Here is a 13,024-nt window from a genome sequence, read left to right on the forward strand (position 1 = left end):
ATACTCCAAGCATCATATCTTCTGATAGAAAAGATGTTAATATGATTATTAAACCATCAATCATGAAGGAAAAAGAAAAATCTCTGATTCCTCCAACTTTGAAAAGAAAAAGAAGGAATGTGAGGAAGCCAAGAGCTGTTCCTTCAAACTCTCAGAAGTTTTCTGATGTTCTTGAAGAGTTAAAGGAGACAAGGAAGGAGATTCAGCAAATAAAGGCTTTTGTTTTGAGAACTCTTAAAATTCAGAAGGCCCTGGTTTGACATCTTCAGCCTAGAAGGTTTGTTGGAATTGACTCCTTTCTTCACGTACCATATGTTCCCATGACTGTTGACGACAAGGAGTTCGGGGACGATAAAGAATTTTTCAGAGGTCTCAATGTCTAGGAAACTTCTTATGAGAATCTTATTCTTGTGTTTTCAAGAAGAATAACTAGAGTTTGGAATAGCCATAATTGTGATTACACATAGCTATGTCCAACGATTTTCATCTTTAATGTTTTTAGATTTATTTGCTTAAATTCTAAAGTTTGTTTGGAAGATGATTTTTCAGTATTAAGCTTTATGGTTTTATATATTGCAATTTGTTATGGGATATGTGTGTTTGCGTCCATGAATTGTGATTGTCCCATACGTGGTCAAAAGTTAAGTCTTTCATATGTCGATATGCAAATATTGGTAAAAGATTGAATGACTTTTTGACAAACAAATGTTAAACCTTTTATGTCATTATGAAAATATATGATGGAAGAAAGGATGATCTTTTGTTTACAAAGATTAAGTCTATTATATGTCATTGTGCAAATAGTGATGAAAGATATAATGAATCTTTGTTTATTTCGCAGTATTGATCTTCCCTGATCCATATTTTTTATGTATATACTGTGTGGCTCCGTAAGTTCTCTTATGTTCAGCATTTCCTATTAAATTAATCATGGGTTCTCTTGTGGTTAACTTAATTGAGTATTTTGGATACAAATTCATATTCTTATGTGATTTGTTGTTGTCCAAAGAAATCCTTCTTTTCTTGTGAAAGTAAGGTCGCTCTTGTTGTTCTTTCAGGAATGACATTTTATGGGGGGGAGTTCTTAATTGAACTTGTGCTTAATTGCCAAATCTTTGTGGGGGGTGCAGATGTGGAATATTATAGGGGTTATCTTGTATCTTTATAAACTCCTTGATGAATGCATTTAGCTTCGGCTATATGATTGCATCTAAAAAATTGATATGTGCTTTCTTTTGGTCATGAAGTGTCTCTATGGAAATTTCATTAGGATCCCACTAGCTTTCGTACCTTTGCCAATTTTATTGACAAAAAAGGGGAGAATTAATGTGTAGTTCACACTACAAATACATATGGTTGTCGGATCATGATGTAAGGGGGAGTGGTTTTCATGTGAGATGAAGTATTGGCTAAGGGGGAGTGATACATATCACCATAATATTGTTGTCAAAGTTGTGATACAATTGAACTTTGATGCTGTGTAATAATACTATGACACTGTGTCACAATGATTGTGAGCTTTTGTTTTCTCATTGTTATGGATACGGATCTTCAACAATGATGATGCGGCATTGGATATCTTTGGAATCATTGGAGTACTTGGAAGTGACGAATATTTCGAGTAATGTTGAAGAACCAAGGAGATCATGCATGTGGAAGAGAATCTGCAAAGTTTATTTATTTTGTATTCCATATGTATTGATAGTTTTGTCACTAAAATTGACAAAGGGGGAGATTGTTAGAGCATTGCTCGGTCGAACTCGCAAGCGTTGCTATCTCAAGCTTGTTTGTCAAGTTTCGTTGGCAAAACTATAAGTCTTGATTTATAGTCTACTTATAGCTAAGTCTCGAACTAGGATAGAAAGTGTAGTTGAGATCTAGGCTCCATGACGTTCATCATGCAAAGATGAAGAACTACTCAAGGAACTGGTGGAACTTCATCGACTAAAAGGTATGTGGAGACTTGAACTTATATATCACTCAAAAATTCTATCTACTCTATCTCCTATCTTCAGACAAAAGTCGTATAGCTATATAGACTTCGATTATACACATTTGCTATTTCGATCCGAGTTTATCTCGCTTATATTTTTCTCAAAATATGTGTTGGTAATCTTTCACTTTGGCCAAGTTCATCTTTACAAGTGATGAAAGTCATGTTGATCATTTCAATATCTTGAAAATCGCTTTGATGGAAAATAGTGTGTGAATAACCTCTATTTAACATCCTCTAAGAATGTTTCAATGATTGAAATGAGAGTTTAGAATATATAACCTTGAATGGATATAAACATTGTATGTGAACTCATACTTGTGTAAGTCCAAAATCCTTGAACCAAAGTATACGTACTTTGCTATTTAGGATAACCGGAACTAAAGTCCATGTACTGCCGGAAGTTCACGTCCCGTGAATTTCTTATGGAGTTTGTGAACTAAAAACAAACTCAATCCGGGTACTTAAGTATGCATACTTGAGTGGGTTATTTTCTAAAAACGGTTTATTCGTGAACTAAGACATATATAAACTAAGGAATTCATATTTGCAAACCGTGACTATAATGTTCATAAATAGATTCGAGTGAATCAAAATCGTTTTTGCTTCGATTATGTCTTGTATACTTCTATAGGATCTAAGCAGTTGAACAACTCTCTAACTAGTTCTTTTGAGTCATTTGTACTAGTTATGGTGAAGATGAATATGGTTGATTTGTGCTCATATGGCTAACCATTTGGTTAGCTACTGTTGAACCAACTAGGTGTACACGTTTAGGTACAGTTACACAAACCTAAATGAACGTGCATTTCATTTTTGTATAACAAGGTAAGTTCGATCTAACGGTTGAAAGATATTAGCTTGAATATAATCAGGTTTTCATCTAACGGTGAATATTGAATGCGTTGTTACCAAGGTAACTTAGATTGCAAACCCTGATTTGGAGACTATATAAAGGAGAATTCTAGCAACTGGGAAACCTAATCCCCACATCTCCTGTGTGATACTAGTTGTATAAGCTATAGTCGATTCTCATTTAACCTTAGGTTTCTATCGAGACCCTGTAGGTTAACGACTTGAAGCCAGACCCAAATATTTTCTTTGTAGTTGCATGATCAGATCTTGTTGTTTCTATCGTATTGAGTACAATCGTAAGATTAGCTTGTTGTTTCGCTAATCGTTAAGATTATTATGAGGTGGTTGATATTTCTAGGTTGTTATTCGGGAATATAAGTCTGTTATATCAATTGGTTCCTGTCCACCTTGATTTATCAAAAGACGAAACAAAACTCGTAGGTATTTTTGTGGGAAATAGATTTATCTATTCCTGTAGACTTTTCTGTGCGATATTGACTTGTTTATTAAATTCTCCGACTTTGGGTCGTAGCAACTCTTAGTTGTGGTGAGATCAGCTAAGGGAATCAAGTGCGCAGTATCCTGCTGGGATCAGAGACCTAAGGAGCGCAACTGTACCTTGGATCAGTGTGAGATTGATTGGGGTTAAACTATAGTCCAGGCCGAAGTTATTTGTAGTAGGCTAGTGTCTGTAGCGGATTAATACAGTGTGTGTTCAATTTGGACTAGGTCTCGTGGTTTTTCTGCATTTGTGGTTTCCTCGTTAACAAAACTTCTGGTGTCTGTGTTATTTCTTTTCCGCATTATATTTTGTTATATAATTGAAATATCACAGGTTGTGCGATGAATCGATCAATTGGGAAATCCGACCTTTGGTTGTTGATTGAAATTGATTGATCCTTGAACATTGGTCTTTGGTACCGGTCAAGTTAATTTCTCTGGTATTCAATTAAGATTCGCAGATTTCTATTTGCTTGAGTAAGTATTGAATCGAGAAATTGAGATATAACTCTTTGATATACTTTTTATTAAGATTGAGTATGACTGTCTATTTGATTCTCTTAAAAGTATATTGGAGTTAGTCCACACAGATTGCTAAGTGAATTATTGGGTGAGGTTGTTGTACCCCCCACTTTTTCATTTTGTCACCCAACCCTTCGCCTTACGTGCTAGCCGGTTTAGCAAAGGTTCAAATAAATGGCGAGAGACTCTTTCTTTTTTGAATTGGACTCCTAGATAGATATGGGGTGTTGAGGATATGGTCATATCAAAATCTTGTTGAAGGGCGCTGACCCGTGAAGGTTCAAGCTTTGGGTGGTGAATAATAATGGATTTGGATGTAGTAATTTGTTTCCCTGCTGAGGTACTGTATCGTTGGAGAAGTTACTGGAGATGATTCACACCTTCTGTTGAAGCCCCGTATGTTATGAGGAGATTGTCTGCATACATAAGATGGAGAATCAGTGGACATTTTTGTGAAATACGAAGTCCCTCTACTGCTTTTTGTATCTCAAGATTCCATAAGTTTGTTGAAAGTATTTCCACACAAATGATAAAAACATATGAGGAGGGTGGGGCCCTTGTCTTATTCATATGGTTGGAGTGATATGTCCATATGGTGTGCCGGTTATGTTGATAGAATAGGTGGACGTTAATATGCATAGCATGATGTATTCTATAAAAGTTGTTGGGAAACCTAATTGGGTAAAGGATTTTTCTAATGAAGCCCCATTCCAAGCTATTATAAGCCTTTTGAATATCCAGTTTAAGAGTTTTTTTTGGATCTTTGATGTTGGTTGATATTCTGATATGGTGAAATAACTCGCTGAAGATTGTTATGTTATCCCGGATAGATCTTTGGGGTACAAAAGCGCTTTGGTAAGGGCTTATTAAGAATGAAAGTAATGGGCTTATACGGTTGACTGGTATTTTTGAGATGATTTATATGTGACATTACAAAGTCCTATAAGCCTAAATTGTGATCGTTCGGATGAATGATCCACTTTGGAGATTAAATTTAGGTTTGTGTGATTCATGAGTGGATGTATATTTAGGGAGTTGAAGAAGATACATACCATTTATATCAACTATAAATGGGTTTTTCCTAGAAGACTTTGAAAAACTTAGTAGTATATCCATCCGGACCTGGAGCACGTTTAGAACCAATAGAGAATAGATGTTTTTTTTAATCTCCTCGGGAGTTACTTCTTCCTTCAATGAAGCGTATTGGCGGGGCGTTAACCTTGGATTTATTTTATTACACAACCTTTCATCTATCACTGTACTTTGTGTCGTATATTGATCGGTAAAATGATCGATCATTAGTCTGACAATGGTGTCTTTGTCTGCAACGCAATTGTTTTGTTGATCTAGAAGTTGCTGAATGTTGTTGCGCCTTTGATGGATTGTTGATTTTGTATGGAAGAAAATGGTGTTACGGTCGCTTGATTGTAGCCATTGGATTCTTGATCTTTGCTGCCAGTAAGTTGCATGACAATCAAGTAATGTCATGTGCTGAACTCAGAGTTTCTTTTCCTGGATCAACCAATATGTCAAGTCATTTCCAGTATAGGTAGAGCATTAATTCCATGTCATTTCGATTTGGGTTGTTGATTTCTTGATCATAGTGGGGAGGTGGCCGAAAGTTTCCTTGTTTCAATAAGAAAGAGTTTCACCGGTCGAGATGAGCTTGAGCTGCAGGTTTACTGTGGGGTCTGCATCATTCTGTATGGTCCATGCCAAACGTACCACTTGTTGCAATTGTGGGTGGGTAAGCCATAAGTTCTCGAATTTATATATAATTCATGTTCTAATGCCAGTCAATTGCTATAGTTTAAAGCAGAACTGGGGCATGGTGGGAGGCTATTCTTGGTAGATGAGTAACTTATGCATGTGGGTAATACGTTCTCCAATATTGAGTTGCCATATTCCTGTCGAGTTTTTTAGGATGTTATCTTTTATTTGCTGAATGTTCATCCAGGTGAATGGATAGCCTCAGAATCCCAGATCCATGAGTCCCATTTGATCAATTAAGTTTAGGAATGGTAGGGTCTGAGCATATGTTATTTCTCTACCCCTTTTTTTCCGATTGATCCATAACTTCATTGAAGTCATCAATGAGGATCCATGGAGCATTGATGTTGGAGAAAATTGACGGGAAGTCGTCTCAGAGCCTTTTCTTGCATCTGGATATGGAGTGCCATTGATGCCCGTGCACCACCATGGATGGTTAGGTACGAGGGAAGTGACACTGACGTGTATATAACTCTTGGAATGTTGGATTGCACATCGTAGTTATCCTTCCACATTTAGCATAGTCCTCTCCTCCTGCGTACCAACTTTAGGGACAAATAAATGGTTATGAAATTGAAATGATTGTGCGATAAAAGTCATACGATTGTTGGTAGCTAGAGTTTTAAATAGAAAACCAAATGATGTTTTATGTAGAGATATCAAGCTTGTATGGTAGTTTGTTGGTTGATTCCCCAACAATTCCATGCTATAATGCTCATCTTGGAAAAATAAACGAGGTTACAGAAGCAATCGTAATGGATTAAAGCGGACTTACACGAAGATACTTTCAAAGACTGGATACAGTATATAAAAAAAGTATTTTCGAAGATACTTACAGATTCCAGCTTTATTGGATGGTATAATATTATTACTATCTTGTTTTTTCACCCCACACGACTAACTATTTATCGTGTAACTACACGATATTGTATGGTAGTTTGTTGGTTGATTCCCCAGCAATTTCATGCTATAATTCTCATCTTGGAAAAATGAACGAGGTTACAGAAGTAGTCGTAATGGATTAAAGCGGACTTACACGAAGATACTTTCAAAGACTGGATACAGTATATAAAAAAAGTATTTTCGAAGATACTTACAGATTCCAGCTTTGTTGGATGGTATAATATTATTACTGTCTTGTTTTTTTTCACCCCACACGACTAACTATTTATGGTGGATTCTTTTGTTTCACACAGCTGATGACATGCCGTCTAATGTTCAAATGGAGTATATAAAAGACTTTAGAAGGAGTGACACTACCCATAGCCTTTGCTCTAGCATGTTGTAAAAATAACCAAATTAACTGGCAGTACCAGGAGCAGTGGGCATCTATTATTCTTTGCTAAATAAAATCAAATAAAAACTAGTTGCTTTCCAGTGCTTTGCATGGTATTGAGTTCATCATCCCAAAGAATGTTACCAAAGTGTTTTGTCTCATCTTGATTACATATGTAAATGTTGCTTGTAAAACTTTGCAGTATCCAATCTTTAATCATGTTGTTATGCCTCTTATCAATCATAGATTCACAGAATTAACAATTTAATAGCCGTATAGTCACTGGACGTATAGTCATGTGTCGTTTCTCTTGCGAGAATATCATGGACATAAGAACCGTATGGAGATGATGCAGGATTGAACTTTGTTCTGTTATCATCCAGGGTATATATCATTCTCATAAAAAATAAGGGCAACATCAGAACAATGATTAAAAGATTTTATGTTCGAACCTGCTATTAAAAAAAAGCTAGTAAAATCGATGGAAACAATCTTAATATTTTGAAACGAATCATTGACTCTTCATTGCCTTACAAATAATTAACTTATGTGCATACTGAAAAGTGGGGGTACAACAACCTCACCCAATACTTCGCTTAGCAATCTGTATGGACTAACTCCAATATACTTTTAATAGAATCAACTAGACATCCAGACTCAAAGTATATCAAAGAGTTATATCTCAATTTCTCGATTCAATACTTACTCAAGCAAATACAAATCTGCGAGTCTAATTGAATACAAGAGAAATTAACTTGAACGGTACCAAAGACCAATGTTCAAGGATCAATCAATTTCAATCTACAACCAAAGGTTGGATTTACCAATTGATCGATTCAACACACAACCTGTGATATTTCAATTATATAACAAAATATAATGCGGAAATTGAAATAACACAGACACCAGAAATTTCGTTAACGAGGAAACCGAAAATGCAGAAAAACCACGAGACCTAGTCCAAATTGAACACACACTGTATTAATCCGCTACAGACACTAGCCTACTACAAATAACTTCGGCCTGGACTATAGTTTAACCCCAATCAATCTCACACTGATCCAAGGTACAGTTGCGCTCCTTAGGTCTCTGATCCCAGCAGGATACTGCGCACTTGATTCCCTTAGCTGATCTCACCCACAACTAAGAGTTGCTACGACCCAAAATCGCAGGCTTTAACAATAAACAAATCTGTCTCACAAAGAAAAGTCTATCAAAGGATCAATCTGTCTCCCACAGAAAAACCCTAAAAAATTTGTTTCATCTTTTGATAATAATCAAGGTGAACAGGAACCAATTGATAATACGGTCTTACATTCATGAAGAACAAACTAGATTAATCAATCACCTCACAACAATCTTAATTGTATGGTAGCGAAACAAGATGTCGTGGATCACAAATGATGAGACGAAGGTGTTTGTGATTACTTTTTATATCTTGCCTATCGGAGAACTCTCACGATCTCAAGCTAATCAATATGATTGTACTGTTACGATAGAAGATGCAAGATCAGATCACACAACTACGATAAAAGTAGTATCGGTCTGGCTTCACAATCCCAATGAAGTCTTTAAGTCGTTAACCTGGTTTTAGAAGAAGAAAACCAAAGGTTAAAGGAGAAACGACTCTAGCACGCAAACTAGTATCACACATAAGGTGTGGGGATTAGTTTTGCATAATACTAGATGTCTCCTTTATATATCCTTTCAAATCAGTGTTTTTCCTTAGTTACAAAGCAATCAATATTTACCGTTAGATGAAAACCTGATTTAGATTCAAGTTAATACTTCTCAACCGTTAGATCGAAAACTTAGCTTGTTATACACAAATGACTGTACGCTTATAGGTTTGTTAACCGCACCCAAACATGTACATTGTTGGTTCAACAATAGTATACCCAAAGAGGTTAACCATATGAGCGTTTCATACCGACCATGTTCTTCTTCACCATAACTAGGTCAATTGACTCAAATGAACTAGTTAAGAGAGTTGTTCAATCGCAAGGAAATCTTATGTAACTACACAAGACACAATTGAAGCAAAGATGATTTGATTCACTCGAATCGGTTCATGAACTTTAATAGCCACGGTTTGCAAATGCATTCCTTAGTCTTTTAAGATTAAGTTAAGAAATCATCTTTAGATATATAACCTTCTCAAGTTCGCAGACTAGGTTCGCGGATTTAAGACACCGGATAGAGTTTACAAACTCCAGCAGAAATTCTCGGGTTCGAGAACTACGCCGATTCACGGACTGGGTTCGCGGACTTGTCTCAAGCAAGTAGTTTGTCAACTCCAGCAGAAATTCTCTGGTTTGAGAACTTCGGCAGTTCGCGGACTTGGCACTTGCCATACTTCCGGTTCTCTTGATCAACAAAGTTCGAAAACTTCGGTTCAAGGAATCCATTGGTTATGTAATCTAAACTCTGATTCCAATCATTGAAACATTCTTAGAGGACGTTATATAGTTGTCACACTATTTCTCGTCAAAGCAATTTTCAAAGTGATTGAAACATTCATGACTTTCGTCACTAGGTAAAGATAAACTTGGTCGAAGAGAAAAGCTTACCAACACATATTTAGATATATAGATAGGCGAGGTATACTCGGCTCGAAATACCAAATGTGTATGATATAGTCTATATATATAGCATACGACTTTTGTATCAAAGAGTAGGAGATAGAATAGATAGACTTTTGAGTGACAGATAAGTTTAAGTCTCCACATACCTTTTTGTCGAGAAGTTCCACCGGTTCCTTGAGTAGATCTTCTACTTGAATGATGAATCACCATGAAGTCCTTGAGATCAACTACACTTACTATCCTAGTCCGAGACTTAGCTATAAGAGACTAGAAATCAAGACTTATAGTTTTGATCACTAACATTGACAAACATGCTTGAGATAGCAACGCATGCGAGTTTGACCGAGCAATGCTCTAACAATGCCCTCTACCAGCTAAGCTAAGATAACCAAAGAAATGATGAGAAAGTACAACACATCTGAATTTTCTGATTTACACTATTACTTCAACTAATTTTAGACTAAAGAATGTGACTTGTGATTTTACATCTTAGCAATGAAAAATCATCATATGCCTTTAAGTCCTGATAAAATATACGGATAATGATTAATGAATCATATAACGTTTGTGAGATATAAGAAAACCTTACGTCATCATCTTTGTAGGGAGCGCGGCTGTGGAATATTGTAGGAGTTATCTTGTATCTTTTATAAACTCCTTGATTTATACACTAAGTTTCGACTATGTGAAATCATCGAAACAAAGTTGCTATGTTCTCTTTTATTCATGAATTATCTCTTTGAGAATTTCATTATGATTCCGTAGTTTTCGTACCTTCCCCAATTTATATTGACAAAAAGGGGGAGAATTATTTGGTAGTTCACACTACATACATATGGTTTACGGATCATTATGTAAGGGGGAATAGTTTTCATTGTAATATGGAAGTATTGACTAAGGAGGAATGATACATATCACCACAATATTATTTCAAAGTTGTGATGCAATTGAACTTTGATTCGATATAATAATATTATGGAACTGTATAACAAAGATTGAGAACAACAGCTTTCTTATTATTATGGATACGGATCTTCAACAACAATGATGCTGAGTTGAACACATTCAAAATCGCTTGAGTACTTGGAGTAACGAATAATTCAAGGAAAGTTGAAGATCCAAGGAAATCAAGCATGATGGATGAGAAGCTACAAAGTTTATTTATTTTGTAATCCATATGTATTGGTAGTTTTGTCACTAAAATTGACAAATTGGGAGATTTTTAGAGAACTGTTCGGTCGAACTCGCAAGCGTTGCTATATCAAGCTTGTTTGTCAAGCTTAGTTGATCGAAACTATATACTTGATTTCTAGTATACTTATAGCTATGTCTCGGATTAAGATAGAATGTGTAGTTGATCTTAAGACTTCACGGCGTTCACCAATTAAAGAAGAAGATCTGCTGAGGAGCTTGGAGGAACTTCATCAACAAAAGGTATGTGGAGACTAAAACTTATCTATCACTCAGAAGTCTATTCTATTCTATCTTCTAGTGAGACTAAGTCATATAACTATTTAGACTTTTACATTATACACATTTGATATTTCGAGCCGAGTTTATCTCGCTTATGTATTTATCAAAATACGTGTTGGAAGCTTTTTGTTTTAGCTATGTTCATCGTATTCTTGACGAGTTTAGTTGGAAATAATTTATTTGTTGGAAAATAAATATTAAGTCAAAAGATGATCATGTGAAAATTACCGTGAACATCTTATATGATTTGTGTGAGACAATCATTTGATGTTAGCTTGGAAAGTTTTGTATTGATCATTTGATCACTTAAAAATTACTTGAAGCTAATGGTATGTGTAAGATTATCCTTATCGTCTTCTAAGGATGTTTAAATGATTGAAATAAGAGTTTAGAACGATTACCCATGTCTAGATACAACATGGTATACATACCCAGTATGCGAACTGTATTGTGATGATTCAGGTCCAAAACTCTTGTTTGCGTACCTAGTATGAAACAATTTACCTGAGAAGTTACGGAACTCTTGTTTGTGTACCTAGTGTACAAACATGTTTACCTATGTTGGGTCCAGAACAGTTGTTCGCGAACCGGGTTTGCGAACGGCTTGACTAGGCCAAGGTTCGGAGCTGCTGTTCCCGTACCCAGTTTGCGAACACAGTTGTTAAGTTCTAAAATTGGCTATGTATGATTCTCATACTCATGAACTAAAACATTTATGATTCAATTAGTGCAAATTAACCTTGCAAACCGTGGCTTAATGTTCATGAATTGGTTCTTGTATAAGTACTTTGTACAACACTAATCAAACTGATTTCATTTGATTTATTCATGAATATTTCTATGAGATAGTAAACGATTGAACAAATTTATTTGAAAAATAATTAGATTCATTTGATTATCTATCATGATTGATTGATCATCATATTTGATCTAGAAGTGTTAGATGAATATGGTTAAGACAAAAATGTTCATATGGCTAACTTCGGTTAACTATTATTGAGCCAACCCAATATACACGTTTAGGTACGGTTATCCATATCTAAATATAAGTATATTTCATTTCTGTGTAACAAGCTAAGATCATCTAACGATGGAGATTAATTGCTTAATTTCTAAGCAGACTTAGCTTGAATCTTAAATCAGGAGTTCATCTAACAGTGAATATTGAATACTTTGTTACTAAGTTGTCTTAGCTTTGATTGTAAGCAACCCTGATTTGAAAGTCTATATAAGGGAGAACTCTAGCAACTGGAAAACCTAATCTCGACACTTCCGTGTGTCCTAGTTGCAAACTAGATTCAACTCTCTTTTAACTTAGGTTTTCCAAAACCATTATAAGTTAACGACTTGAAGACCTCATTTGGGATTCATGAAGCCAGATCCAACCATTTTCTCTGTAGTTGCATATTCTGATCTTACTTGTTTTATCTTATTGAGTTTTATCTTCTCTAAGATTTACTCGAGATTTATCTCCGATAGGTAAGATATAAAAAGAAATCACAACATTTCTTCGTCTCAGACTCTTGTGATTCCGCAATAACTTCTTATGTTAATCAGTTAGGTTATTCTGAGGTGACTAATATTTCTAGGCCGCTCTTCCGGAGTATAAGACCGTATTATTAGTTAGTTGCTGTTCACCTTGATCTTTGTATCAAAAGACGGAACAAAAAGAATAAATGATAGACATATTTGTGGAAGACAAATTTGTTTATAAGTCTTCGAATTTGGGTCGTAGCAACTCTTAGTTGTGGGTGAGATCAGCTAAGGGAATCAACTGCGTCGAATACAGTGTGGTTCTAGAGGCCTAAGGAACGCGACTGTACCTTAATCGGTGGGAGACTTGGTTAAGGCTCAACTATATTCCAGTCCGAAGTTAACTTGTAGTAGGCTAGAGTTTGTAGCAGCTTAATACAGTGTGGTGTTCAAAGCTGGACTAGGTCCCTGGGTTTTTCTGCATTTGCGGTTTCCTCGTCAACAAAATTTATGGTGTCTGTGTTATTTCTTTTCCGCATTATATTTGTTAATATAATTGAAATATCACAGGTTGTG

The sequence above is a fragment of the Papaver somniferum genome, chromosome 3 (assembly GCF_003573695.1).
Source record: "Papaver somniferum cultivar HN1 chromosome 3, ASM357369v1, whole genome shotgun sequence".
Lineage (NCBI taxonomy): Eukaryota > Viridiplantae > Streptophyta > Magnoliopsida > Ranunculales > Papaveraceae > Papaver > Papaver somniferum.